Source organism: Salmo salar, chromosome ssa23 (assembly GCF_905237065.1).
Source record: "Salmo salar chromosome ssa23, Ssal_v3.1, whole genome shotgun sequence".
NCBI classification, from domain to species: Eukaryota; Metazoa; Chordata; class Actinopteri; order Salmoniformes; family Salmonidae; genus Salmo; species Salmo salar.
Genome location: NC_059464.1, coordinates 23,818,491 through 23,831,605, shown reverse-complemented (window position 1 = coordinate 23,831,605; position 13,115 = coordinate 23,818,491). Strand labels below are relative to the sequence as shown.

The 13,115-nt window shown below is 42.8% G+C and overlaps 1 protein-coding gene across 8 annotated transcripts in view; it reads left to right on the top strand.

Moving 5' to 3' along the window:
* Nucleotides 1–13,115, top strand: part of LOC106584283 (ras-specific guanine nucleotide-releasing factor RalGPS2) — a 158,425-nt gene that overhangs the window by 3,052 nt on the left and 142,258 nt on the right. For 3 of the 8 annotated variants that reach the window (XM_014169354.2, XM_045706123.1, XM_014169351.2), the window contains exon 1: nucleotides 2,718–2,921. The exons of 2 other annotated variants lie outside the window; for them this stretch is intronic. The gene's annotated coding sequence lies outside the window, so the exon portion shown is untranslated. Of the gene's footprint in view, nucleotides 1–2,717; nucleotides 2,922–6,530; nucleotides 6,634–13,115 lie in introns of those variants that run through there. 3 more of the 8 variants (XM_014169353.2, XM_045706126.1, XM_045706127.1) reach the window with 2 other exon arrangements.

Genomic DNA, 13,115 nt, shown 5'->3' with positions numbered 1-13,115 from the left:
GGGTGTCAAAACGTGGGTCTCCTCACCGACGTTGGTTGAGCCATGAAGGCCGGCCCTGAGGGTGAAAGGCTGAAGGATTCACTAATGTGTGTGTTTTAAAACCTCTACGGGATTGGTGTCCCCCCCGTGGGACAGTTGAGCTAACGTAAGCTAATGTGATTAGCATGAGCTAGTAAGTAACAAACAAAAAAATCCCAGGACATAGACATATCTGATTTGGGCAGAAAGTTTAAAATCTTGTTAATTTAACTGCACTGTCCAATTTACAGTAGCTATTACAGCGAAATAATACCATGCTATTGTTTGAGGAGAGTGCACAATTATGACCTTGAAAATGAATAAATCAATTAGGCACATTTGGGCAGTCTTGATATAACATTTTGAACAGAAATACAATGGCTCATTGGGTCAGTCTAAAAATGTGCACATACACTGCTGCCATCTAGTGGCCAAAATCTAAATTGCACCTGGGCTGGAATATTACATTATGGCCTTTCTCTTGCGTTTCAAAGATGATGGTACAAAAAAATACAAAAAATGCATGTTTTTTTTCTTTGTATTATCTTTTACCAGATCTAATGTGTTATATTCTCCTACATTCATTTCCCATTTCCACAAAAAGTGTTTTCTTTTAAATGGTATCAAGAATATGCATATCCTTGCTTCAGGTCCTGAGCTACAGGCAGTTAGATTTGGGTATGTCATTTTAGGCGGAAATTGAAAAAAAGGGTCCAATCCTTTGTGTATGGATGATTTATATGGGGCTCTGTAAAACATGTACATGTTTTTTCTCTCTATGGGGGACCAACTTAATATTTTTGCATCCAATGAGATTGTTCCTCTCGACATGGAGAGGACAGATTCTCAGTCCAACACATCTATCTGCCTGAACATTGACAACAACTTGACTTGATTAAAATGAGTTCAGGCAAACAGCTCAGTTCACGTGGTGTCATTATAGTTATTAATCCATGGTGGAGAGTATCTCATCCCACATTGACAGTGGACAAACAGCGCCATTCAAGTATGTCATCGTGTTAAAATGTAGCTGTTTGCGAAGTTCATAGGTTCTACCACAAGATGGTGTCAAAGTCAAAGAAAACTAGCGTGATATGGCAAACCCACTGACCATGAGTAGATCAGGGCAGGTCAGTTTTATTTTGTCTAATTTGCTCATCCATTTTACATTTTTAGTCATTTAGCAGACGCTCTTATCCAGAGCGACTTACAGTAGTGAATGCATACATTTCAATTCATTTCATACATTTTTTTTTTCTCATACTGGCCCCCCGTGGGAATCGAACCCACAACCCTGGCGTTGCAAACACCATTGCAAACACCATGCTCTACCAACTGAGCCCATTTGATATCATGTAATGTGTTAAAAATAGAATAATCGGGTGGGACATATTCACGTTATTGAGTAAAGCGCTTCAGATCAGACAGATAATGTGACGTTTCGGTCAGAATCGCTGAAATATGTATTATGTTTTTTGTACACATATTATTATTATTAAAGTCCCAGCCTTCCATGGTCCAATTTGACAATTTGAAAAAATGGATGCAAACATATTCTATTGTCTTGCTACTTCCAAATCCAGCAGAGAAGCACACTGGTCACATCCGTGATAACAACTTGGCTGTAATGCAAAATATTTGGGGGTGTAGAGAGAAACCTAAAATACAGACCTCTATCCTCTCTCTTACCATTACCGGTGGCAATTTCACTGGCATACCATCCACTCTCGTAGACACTTGACTAAACAGTGCCCAGCTCTGTCTCGCGCCCCCGGTAGGTGCCAGTCAAGACTCCACGCGACACACACGCAGCATTCTCTGGTGTACTGACACATGGTGATAGGAATCACCCTTATCTGTAGCCACAGATCTAGGATCAGTTTACACTCCCTAGTAACATTGGGGGAGACATACAAATTATTTTAGAGCAGTGTGTATGGGCAGTCTGGTCTCATAGACTAAACGTAACATAGTAACATAAATCCTGGACACTCATATTAGTATATGTTAGGTTTGATATGGGTACATAAAACAGATGGGTACTTAACGCAAAAACGAAAGTAGGATGGTTGGTCCGGGTGGATGGTAGGAATGAATGTCTAGCAACTCAAAGGTTGGGAGTTTGAATGTCATCAGGGACAACTTTAGCATTTTTGCTAATGAGCAACTTTACAACTACTTACTAGTTTTTAGCTACTTTACAACTACTTAACACGCTTTCCTAACTTTACTCCTTTAACCTAACTCCTAAACTTAACCCGAACCCCTAGCCTAGCTAACGTTAGCCAGCTAGCTAAGGTTAGCCGCCTAACTGCCTAGCTAGAATTCGTAACATATCATACGTTTTGCAAATTTGTAACGTATTGTTCATTTTCAAAATCTTAACATATTCTGTATTTTGCAAATTCGTAACATATGTCACGAATTACAATTCGTATTATATCATACCACATTAGTGCCTGACATCCACAAATTAAAACATAACATTGGACATGTCATTTATTACCCCCAAAATAAGGCTTTCGGATTTACGTACACAATAATACGAAATGCTCTGAGGCCAGGTTGTAGCGGGCGACAGCAATGGCGAGCAAACTTTCTAAATCCCGCCCCTTTTCCCGTGTCCATTCAACCCTCATTCAAAACAGAACACAGCTGTTGCATTTTTCGGATTTACGTACACAATAATACGAAATGCTCTGAGACCAGGATGCAGCGGGCAACAGCGAAGGCGAGCGAACTTTCTAAATCCCGCCCCTTTGCCCGTGTCCATTCAACCCTCATTCAAAACAGAGCACAGCTGTTGCAGAGTACACCGCTTTTGGCTTTGTAGGAGCCTCTGAAATTTGCGGGGGTCGAGTTTCCCTACCCGAAAAGAGGAATTTGGCACCTATTTCTTTGTGGTGAGTGTCTGGTTTATGTCTGTTTTCCTAAGCTAGGGTGTGTGGCAGCATCCCTGATGCTAAATCCATTTGCGCGGAAGGTTAGCTAACGTAATCCACTAGAGTATGCCACACTAACGACGTTAAGCTTTCTCTTTGAAGGTTTAAGTAAAGAGTTTATTTTGAGTTGAATAGTATTATGTGTTGCAGTAACGTTAAGTACGTTAGCTGACGTTAACTACCTTGCATTACACCACAGCCAGTTCGTGCTCTCAATGTCTTTTAGATGTTTGCACTTGTCGAGTTAGCTAACGTTAGCTACTGTTGGTAGTCAACGTTTGTTTGCCAAGTTTAATTAGTAAACTAACTAGCAACTGTCCTTTTTAATGTCGTTGATATTTGTGTTTTTTAGCCAACTGAGATGGCTAGCTGGCTAACGGTTATTTGCGCGTGTTGTCCCCAGCCTGCTGTTAGCGCTAAGCTGATGGCTACTGAAACGCCTTGGCTCGGGTTATCTTGGACTCAGAACCCCCCTCACTGTCCCGCCCAGATCCGAGGAGTGTTTCGGGTGGGGCGTGTTTTTTTTTTCTCTCTCTAAAATGGCTTGGATGTAAACAAACTGCCGGTTGGCTAGTTGTCTTTCAATGTAGAAGTTATTACTATGTGCCGTTAGTCTGAAAAAGCAGAGCACTTTTTAGGGAGGTGCAACGGCCTGTAGTTTATACTCAGGCAAGAAGCATCACGTTAGCCAGCCAGCCGTTGCAATACGAATTCATTAATCTTTCATGACATGTTGGCATCAACATCGTGGTGCCTGCCTACTGTAGCTAGGATATGTCAGCATCAATGTGTTTTGCTACATTAGCTAGGTAACGTTAGGCCCTGTAATGTACCAGTTAAAAGCAATATCGTGGGTCGATATAATTGATTTCAAAGGGTGAAAGTGTAGAGTAATGAATTTATTTGTAATGCACAGTCAAGCACGTCTCATGTCCCACATCATTACATAGATGAGCCATGTTTAACAGATCGCTGATGCATCTTTCATTGCTGCCTTGATATTGCTAGACAATAGCCACTCTTGCTGGGCAAAGCCAGGAACTCTACAGCAACATATATCAGTCATGCCACATGGCATGCAGGCAGATTTCCGTTAACCCAGTAATATCTGTCAAGCAGTGTAAGCTTGTTCCATAACTGAGATGCAGGTCTGGACATTAACGTTTTTAGCCAGTAGGACCTTTTTTTTTCTTTTTTAACTTGTCGGAAAGCTCAAGTCACTTGTCCCCCGCCCCAGATGACACCACTCCAATTCGGATCGGCTTGGCCTAATTGTTTGATATTGTGGGTTTTGCGTGATTTCTTTAACTTGTCCATTCGGCCAGTTGAAATCTATATTTATTATTATATGTTTTTATTATACTTGCCCCGAGGAAGCGGACAAGCGTTCATGTCGAGCCCTGAGATGCCTTATAGTCATGGTAGTGCCTTCACAGCCTGGTTGGTCACAGGCTGTACTGTAGCCAACACCTCTATCCTATCATAACTTGTCATGCCATACACGTTTGGCATGACGTGGAACGAACACAGAGAGGAGTTTGCTAAACTAGCACTTAAACAGATCTGGACCACCAGGCTATATATAATAGCCTTGGTTAGATACACAGACATGTGTATAGTAGGTGCACTTCTGCATTGCCAGATAAACATTCTCTCAAGATGAAACTAACATGCAAGATAGATTTGAGTTGTGTTAGATGCTCATATCTACATAGCTACAATTGTCGTGTCTATTCATTGCTAAAAGATAAAGTGAATAGTCTGATGTTGAATGGTTAGATAAGGTTCCAGATTTCAGCCTAATAAGAGATCACAGCCGCTGAGTCTCCCTGGCAGATCTCCTGTAGGGTAGATTATGTATTTCCATGCATGACTAGAGCTGTTGCATAGGATGCAGAGCAAGATAAACTGAACATAAATATAAATGCAACAATTTCAAAGATTTGACTGAGTTACAGTTCATATAAGGAAATCAGTAAATTTAAATCAATTAGGCCCTAATCTATGAATTTCACATGACTGGGATTACAGATTTACATATGTTGGTCAAAAATACTTTACTAAAAAAAGGTAGGGGCGTGGATCAGAAAACCAGTCAGTATCTGGTGTGACCACTATTTGCCTCATGCAGCGCGATGCATCTCCTTCGCATAGAGTTGATCAGGCTGTTGCTTGTGGAATGTTGTCCCACTCCTATTCAATGGCTGTGTGAAGTTGTTGGATATTGGCGGGAACTGGAACAAGCTGTTGTCGACATCAATCCAAAGCATCTTAAACACGCACAATGGGTGACATGTCTGCTGAGTATGCAGGCCTTGGAAGAATTGGGACATTTTGACATCAGCAAACCGCTTGCACAAACAATGCCACACACACAGTCTGCCATCTGCCCGGTACAGTTGAAACCAGCTCATGAACTATGAGACCAACACTTTACATGTTGCGTTTATATTTTTGTTCAGTGTGTATATATTTTTTACTGAACTTTGGGGGGGGGGGGGCAAAATCTCTGGATTAATCTGTTTGCCTACCCCTGGTGTACAGAGCATTCAATAATCAAGATTAGTAAGGCAAAGTTTCACCATAATATAGGGAAAGGGAATACCTAGTCAGTTGCACAACTGAATGCATTCAACTGAATTATTTCTTCTGCATTTAACCCAACCCCTTTGAATTAGAGAGGTGTGGGGGGCTGCCTAAATCGAAATCCACGTCACCAGTGCCCGTGGAACAGTTGTTGTTGGGGTTTAACTTTCTGGCTCAATGGCAGAACGGCAGATGTTTTCCACCTTGCTGGTTCAGGGATTCGAACCAGTGATCTTCCGGTTACTGGCCCAATGCTCTTTACTGCCAGGCTACATGCCACCCCATGGTGCATGTACAGCCAATCTGTTTCTCTTGCATCTGTGTCTCATTTAAACAGACGAGTTGGCTTAAATTGGCCTTTTCCTGGTCTTCTATCTTGTCACGATCTCATTTTTGCACACTAGTTTGTCACTGTCTGTATGTCGCTAGGGCTGGGAATTGCCAGGGACCTCACAATATGATATCATGATTCTATATGTATTGCGATTTGATAATGTGATTTTATTGCGATTTGATGTTCCAAACATATTGCTCATGTCAGCTGAAGAGGGACGAGAGCCATGAGAAAACAAGTTAGATCAGTCATGGTAATAAAAGTGCTGAAAACAAATTGGCTCTCTTTTAAAAAAGATGGAGAACAAGCTATGAAGGAAAAATACTGCCGTTTTGGTGCAGGTACTGCCAACTAGCGTAAAACAATACGATGTATCGTCAAATAATATCTTGATATGTAACTGTATAATTTTATCTTTTTTCATGTCACTGGCCCTCCCTGACTGTCCCACACGAACACTGGTTAGTGCAGTCTAATCTAAGTGGTAGTACTGCTGTGCTCTAGGTGTGCCCATCTGGTGCTGGGTGCTGTAGTTGTGTTCTGTCTTTCCAAGGCCTGAAATGTGATTAGCTGTAAAATGAGACTCTCTGCTGTGTGTGTGTGTGCGCATGCGCTACAGGGCATGCGTCAGATGTCAGCGCCATGGTCTGTCTCGGGTTTAGTTAGCCTGCTCTGGGTTTTGTCCCTCGGATGACATGGGACTTTCTTAAAGATGGAGTCCGGATTTGTTATTATTTTGTCAACTAAACTGAGGTAAGGAGCATGGTAAAAACAAAATGCAGAACAGCAGAAAATGTACTATCACATGCGCAATGATTTCTGAGAAGGGGAAATCTTTGTTTGCAGTAACCTCTTTGTTGTAATATCCCAAACAGATGTGGCAGTTTCACCACTTAAGGATTCTAGCTTTAAATTGCAACATGTGTCTTGGTCTGTGTGTGTCTCAATGTTGGTCTTTGTGAACCGTTTTAAGAAGCAAGGCATATCACGTCAGTACTTCACAGGAGAGGCATTGCAACATGTTCTTTTTGGGGGGGCTGAGATAATGGATGGGCTGGACATGCCGACAGATGAGTTTGGATTGCTCTGTCATGTAGCACGCTTTTGTCTATAACATCAGCTGCTCAGTATGTGTAGATAATCCTTGGAAACACAGCTTTTTTAGCCATGGAGAACTGCAAAAGTGTTGCTACTGCTCTTAACAACATTACTACCCTGAATTTAGCAGGAGCTATCAACAAAGATCAGTGGAAAAAATTGTGATGGACTACTTTCTGCACACAGTCAGTGTGAACCGGAGTGACTTGACACAACAATGGGCCAAACAAGCTGTAGCTAGCTACAAACAGAAAATACATGCTACCGTGAAGTGTTCATCCATGTATACGGGTAAGAGGCAAGCTACAGTTTGAGATATTTTAAGTACACTTGCCAATTTTACGTGTATGATCTGTGTAGCAATATTATTCGTATCTCAGTCATTTGCATTGCTAGTTATAGCCTATTGTTAGCTAGCTAGCTCAAATTGAACCTAGTTACTACAGCATTTCATGCATGGTGGCTAGCTATGACAATCAATTTGTATTGCTAGTAGAATGGGTTGGGATTATGGTTCATTGTTTAGCTAGCTACATGTCTAAGCAAAATACTCTACTTCAACAGAAGATTACATGACCCATCAAGTTAGCCAGGTATTTCTGAGGGTGATTATGGCCATCTATTGTATTTCATTAAGATGTGTAACACGTCGAGACAATGACCCATCCGCTTCGCAAGATGTGGATGAGGGGTGGTTATAGCATTTCTTTCACGTGACCAATTTAGACAAGTGTCTGTTATCGTATCCGTAAAGTGACAGTTAAATTACTCACTCTTTAGCACATGGCCTCGTGAATCCATAAAGCGATGGGTGGGGCTAAGGCTTAAGAGGGTTTGAATGATGCTGAATAGGTGTAGACAACGAGCTCTCTGTACCAAGGGCCATTTTCTCAAAAGTGGGGTTACAAGTTTATCAACTTTCAAAGCAGAATTACTTTCCCATTGTTCCTCATGCAGTGTATGATATACCATTTTGTAGCTCTGAGTCTCTACCTTTATCCTAGGTAAAAAAAACACAATTTCATATTTGGCTACACAAGATCGAAGCGGTGGGTCACATTTTAAGATGCAAGCTGACCTGTCTAGGATGTCTTTGGCCCTAACATTTTTTGTGACTGAATGGTGATAGTGATGCTGCAGTCAGCCATGGAGATTTAGGCAGGGGCCGCGTTAGAGTTCAGTGATTTGCATTTTCAAAACACAGACATTCAAAAGGTAAAATGCATTTTAAGCCATTTCACCGCTCATTTTTTTTCTCTTCAATAAAGTGATCAGGGGCGTGCAACTAGTTATTTTCTTTCACAGAAAATACATTTAGTGCAACACATTCTGCAGGAAATAGCAGTGTGTAAGGTGTCTCTGGTGGTGCTGGTTGCCTACTGAAGTAGGTGTCAAGCGATATTAGTCAGTCAGGCGCTGTATCTTGCGAAAGTATTCACCCCCCCTTGGCATTTTTCCTATTTTGTTGCCTTACAACCTGGAATTAAAATAGCTTTTTGGGGGGATTTTGATCATTTGATTTGCACAACATGCCTACCACTTTGAAGATGCAAAATATTTTTTGTGAAACAAATAAGACACTGAACTTTGCATATCTATTAACCCCCCCCCCCAAGTCAATACTTTGTAGATCCACCTTTTGCAGCAATCACAGCTGCAAGTCTCTTGGGGTATGTCTCTATAAGCTTGGCACATCTAGCCATGGGGATTTTTACCCATTTTTCAAGGCAAAACTGCTCCAGCTCCTTCAAGTTAGATGGGTTCCACTGGTGTACAGCAATCTTTAAGTCATACCACAGATTCTCAATTGGATTGAGGTCTGGGCTTTGACTAGGCCATTCCAAGACAATTAAATGTTTCCCCTTAAACCACTCGAGTGTTGCTTTAGCAGTATGCTTAGGGTCATTGTCCTGCTGGAAGGTGAACCTCCGTCTCAAATCTCTGGAAGATTGAAACAGGTTTCCCTCAAGAATTTCCCTGTATTTAGCGCCATCCATCATTCCTTCAATTCTGACCAGTTTTCCAGTCCTTGCCGCTGGAACAACATCCTCACAGCATGATGCTGCCACCACCATGCTTCACTGTGGGGATGGTGTTCTCGGGGTGATGAGAGGTGTTGGGTTTGCGCCTTCAAGCAATGGCTTTTTTTTCTGGCCACTCTTCCGTAAATCCCATCTCTGTGGAGTGTACGGCTTAAAGTGGTCCTATGGACAGATATTTCAATCTCCGCTGTGGAGCTTTGCAGATCCTTCAGGGTTATCTTTGGTCTCTTTGTTGCCTCTCTGATTTAATGCTCTCCTTGCCTGGTCTCCGAGTTTTGATGGGCGGCCCTTTCTTGGCAAGTTTGTTCTGGTGCCATATTCTTTCCAATTTTTAAATAATGGATTCAATGGTGCTCTGTGGGATGTTGAAAGTTTCCGTTTTTTTTATAACCCAACCCTGATCTGTACTTCTCCACAACTTTGGCCCTGACCTGTTTGGAGAGGTACTTGGTCTTCATGGTGCCACTTGCTTGGTGGTGCCCCTTGCTTAGTGGTGTTGCAGACTCTGGGGCCTTTCATAACAGGTGTGTATGTATACGTGTTTATTAATATACATACATACATACAGTGGGGAGAACAAGTATTTGATACACTGCCGATTTTGCAGGTTTTCCTACTTACAAAGCATGAAGAGGTCTGTAATTTTTATCATAGGTACACTTCAACTGTGAGAGACGGAATCTAAAACAAAAATCCAGAAAATAACATGATTTCTAAGTAATTAATTTGCATTTTATTGCATGACATAAGTATTTGATACATCAGAAAAGCAGAACTTAATATTTGGTACACAATCCTTTGTTTGCAATTAGAGATCATACGTTTCTTGTAGTTCTTGACCAGGTTTGCACACACTGCAGCAGGGATTTTGGCCCACTCCTCCATACAGACCTTCTCCAGATCCTTCAGGTTTCGGGGCTGTCGCTAGGCAATATGGACTTTCAGCTCCCTCCAAAGATTTTCTATTGGGTTCAGGTCTGGAGACTGGCTAGGCCACTCCAGGACCTTGAGATGCTTCTTACGGAGCCACTCCTTAGTTGCCCTGGCTGTGTGTTTCGGGTCGTTGTCATGCTGGAAGACCCAGCCACGACCCATCTTCAATGCTCTTACTGAGGGAAGGAGGTTGTTGGCCAATATCTCGCGATACATGGCCCCATCCATCCTCCCCTCAATATGGTGCAGTCGTCCTGTCCCCTTTGCAGAAAAGCATCCCCAAAGAATGATATGTCCACCTCCATGCTTCACGGTTGGGATGGTGTTCTTGGGGTTGTACTCATCCTTCTTCCTCCAAACACGGCGATTGGAGTTTAGACCATAAAGCTCTATTTTTGTCTCATCAGACCACATGACACTCTCCCATTCCTCCTCTGGATCATCCAGATGGTCATTGGCAAACTTCAGACGGGCCTGGACATGCGCTGGGTTGAGCAGGGTGACCTTGCGTGCGCTGCAGGATTTTAATCCGTGACGGCGTAGTGTGTTACTAATGGTTTTCTTTGAGACTGTGGTCCCAGCTCTCTTCAGGTCATTGACCAGGTCCTGCCGTGTAGTTCTGGGCTGATCCCTCACCTTCCTCATGGTCATTGATGCCCCACGAGGTGAGATCTTGCATGGAGCCCCAGACCGAGGGTGATTGACCGTCATCTTAAACTTATTCAATTTTCTAATAATTACGCCAACAGTTGTTGCCTTCTCACCAAGCTGCTTGCCTATTGTCCTGTAGGCCATCTCAGCCTTGTGCAGGTCTACAATTTTATCCCTGATGTCCTTAGACAGCTCTCTGGTCTTGGCCATTGTGGAGAGGTTGGACTCTGATTGAGTGTGTGGACAGGTGTCTTTTATACAGGTAACGAGTTCAAACAGGTGCAGTTAATACAGGTAATGAGTGGAGGGCTTCTTAAAGAAAAACTAACAGGTCTGTGAGAGCCGGAATTCTTACTGGTTGGTAGGTGATCAAATACATATGTCATGCAATAAAATGCAAATTAATTACTTAATCATACAATGTGATTTTTCTGGATTTTTGTTTTAGATTCCGTCTCTCACAGTCTGTCCTCGGGTGCAACACTCACTACAGATTTCAAAACTGCCTCTGGAAGCAACGTCAGTACAATAACTTTTAGTCGGGAGCTTCATGAAATGGGTTTCCTTTGCCAAGCAGCCGCACGCAAGCCTAAAATCACCATGTGCAATGCCAAGCGTCGGCTGGGGGGGTGTAAAGCTTTCTGCAATTGGACTCTGGTGCAGTGGAAATGCGTTCTCTGGAGTGATAAATCACGCTTCACCATCTGGCAGTCTGACCGACGAATCTGGGTTTGGCGGATGCCAGGAGAACGCTACCTGCCGCAATGCATAGTGCCAACTATAAAGTTTAGTGGAGGAATAATGCTCTCGGGGGCAGTTTTTTTCATGGCTTGGGCTAGGCCCCTTAGTTCCAGTGAAGGGAAATCTTAACGCTACAGCAGACAGTGACATTGTAGACTATTCTGTGCATCCAACCGTGTGCAACAGTTTGGGGAAGGTCCTTCTCTTTTTCAGCATGACAATGCCCCCGTGCACAAAGCGAGGTCCATACAAATGATTTGTCAAGATTGTTGTAGGATAACTTGACTGGCTTCAAGCCCATCGAACACCTTTGGAATGAATTGCAATGCCAAATGCGGGCCAGGCCTAAAGCCCAACGTCAGTCCCCTACCTCACTAATGCTCTTGTGGCTGAATGAAACCAAGTCCCCGCAGCAATGTTCCAACATCTAGTGGAAATCCTTCCCAGAAGGGTGGAGGCTGTTATAGCAGCACAGGGGGGACCAACTCCATATTAATGCCTATGATTTTGGAATGTGATGCTCGAGTGGGTGTCCACATGCTTTTGGTCATGTAGTGTATGTTTTCACACCCCTGAGTCAATACATGTTAGAATCGACTTTGGCAGCCATCACAGCTTTGAGTCTTTTCTGGGTAAGAGCTTTGCACACCTGGATTGTACAATGTTGGCACTTTTATTTTTTTTATTCTTCAAGCTCTGTCAAGCTGATTTTTAAGTCAAAACTGTAACTAGGCCACTCGGGAACATACAATGTCATCTTAGTAAGCAACCTTTGTGTATATTTGGCTTTGTGTTTTAGGTTATTGTCCTGCTGAAAGGTGAATTTGTCTCCCAGTGTCTGTTGGACAGCAGACAGAATCAGGATTTCCTCTTGGATTTTTGCCTGTGCTTAGCTCTAGCTCATATATTTTTTTATCCCCCCCAAAAACTCCCTAGACCTTGCCAATGACCAGCATACCCATGACATGATGCAGCCACAACCATGCTTGAAAATATAGAGTTGTACTCAGTGACGTGTTTTGGGCAAATCCAACAACACAACACTTTATATTCAGGACATATATTTTTGTTGCAGTTTTACTTTAGTGATTCAAGGCAAATAAAAAGTAGAGGCTTTCTTCTTTTCACTCTGTCATTTAGGTTTGTATTGTGGAGTAACACAGTGTTGTTCCATCCTCAGTTTTCTGAAATCCCTGAGCAGTGTCCTTCCTCTCCGGCAACTGAGTTAGGAAGGGCCCCTATATCTTTGTAGTGACTAGGTGTATTGAAACACCATCCAAAGTGGAATTAATAACTGCACCATGCTCAAAGGGATATTCAATGTCTGCTATTTATTTTACCCATCTACCAATAGGTGCCCTTCTTTGTGAGGTATTGGAAAAACCTCCCTGGAGTGGGTCCTGGGTGGCACCACGGTCAAAAGCACTGCACCGCAGTGGCGCCACTACAGCCTGGGGTTCGATCCGGCTGTTACTGCGATCCCCATAGGACGGCGCACAATTGGCCCAGTGCCGTACGGGTTAGGGGAGAGTTTGGCTGGTGGGTCTTTAACTTGGCTCATTGTGCTCTAGCGACTCCTTGTGACAGGTTCGGGCGCCTGCTAGTTGACTTCGGTCGTCAGTCGAATTGTTTCTCATCCGACTCATTGTTGCAGGTGACATTTGATATTTTATTAGGATCCCCATTAGCTGTTGCAAAAGCAGTAGTTACTCTTCCTGGGGTCCACACAAAACATGAAACATAATACAGAATGACATACAGATCAAAAGA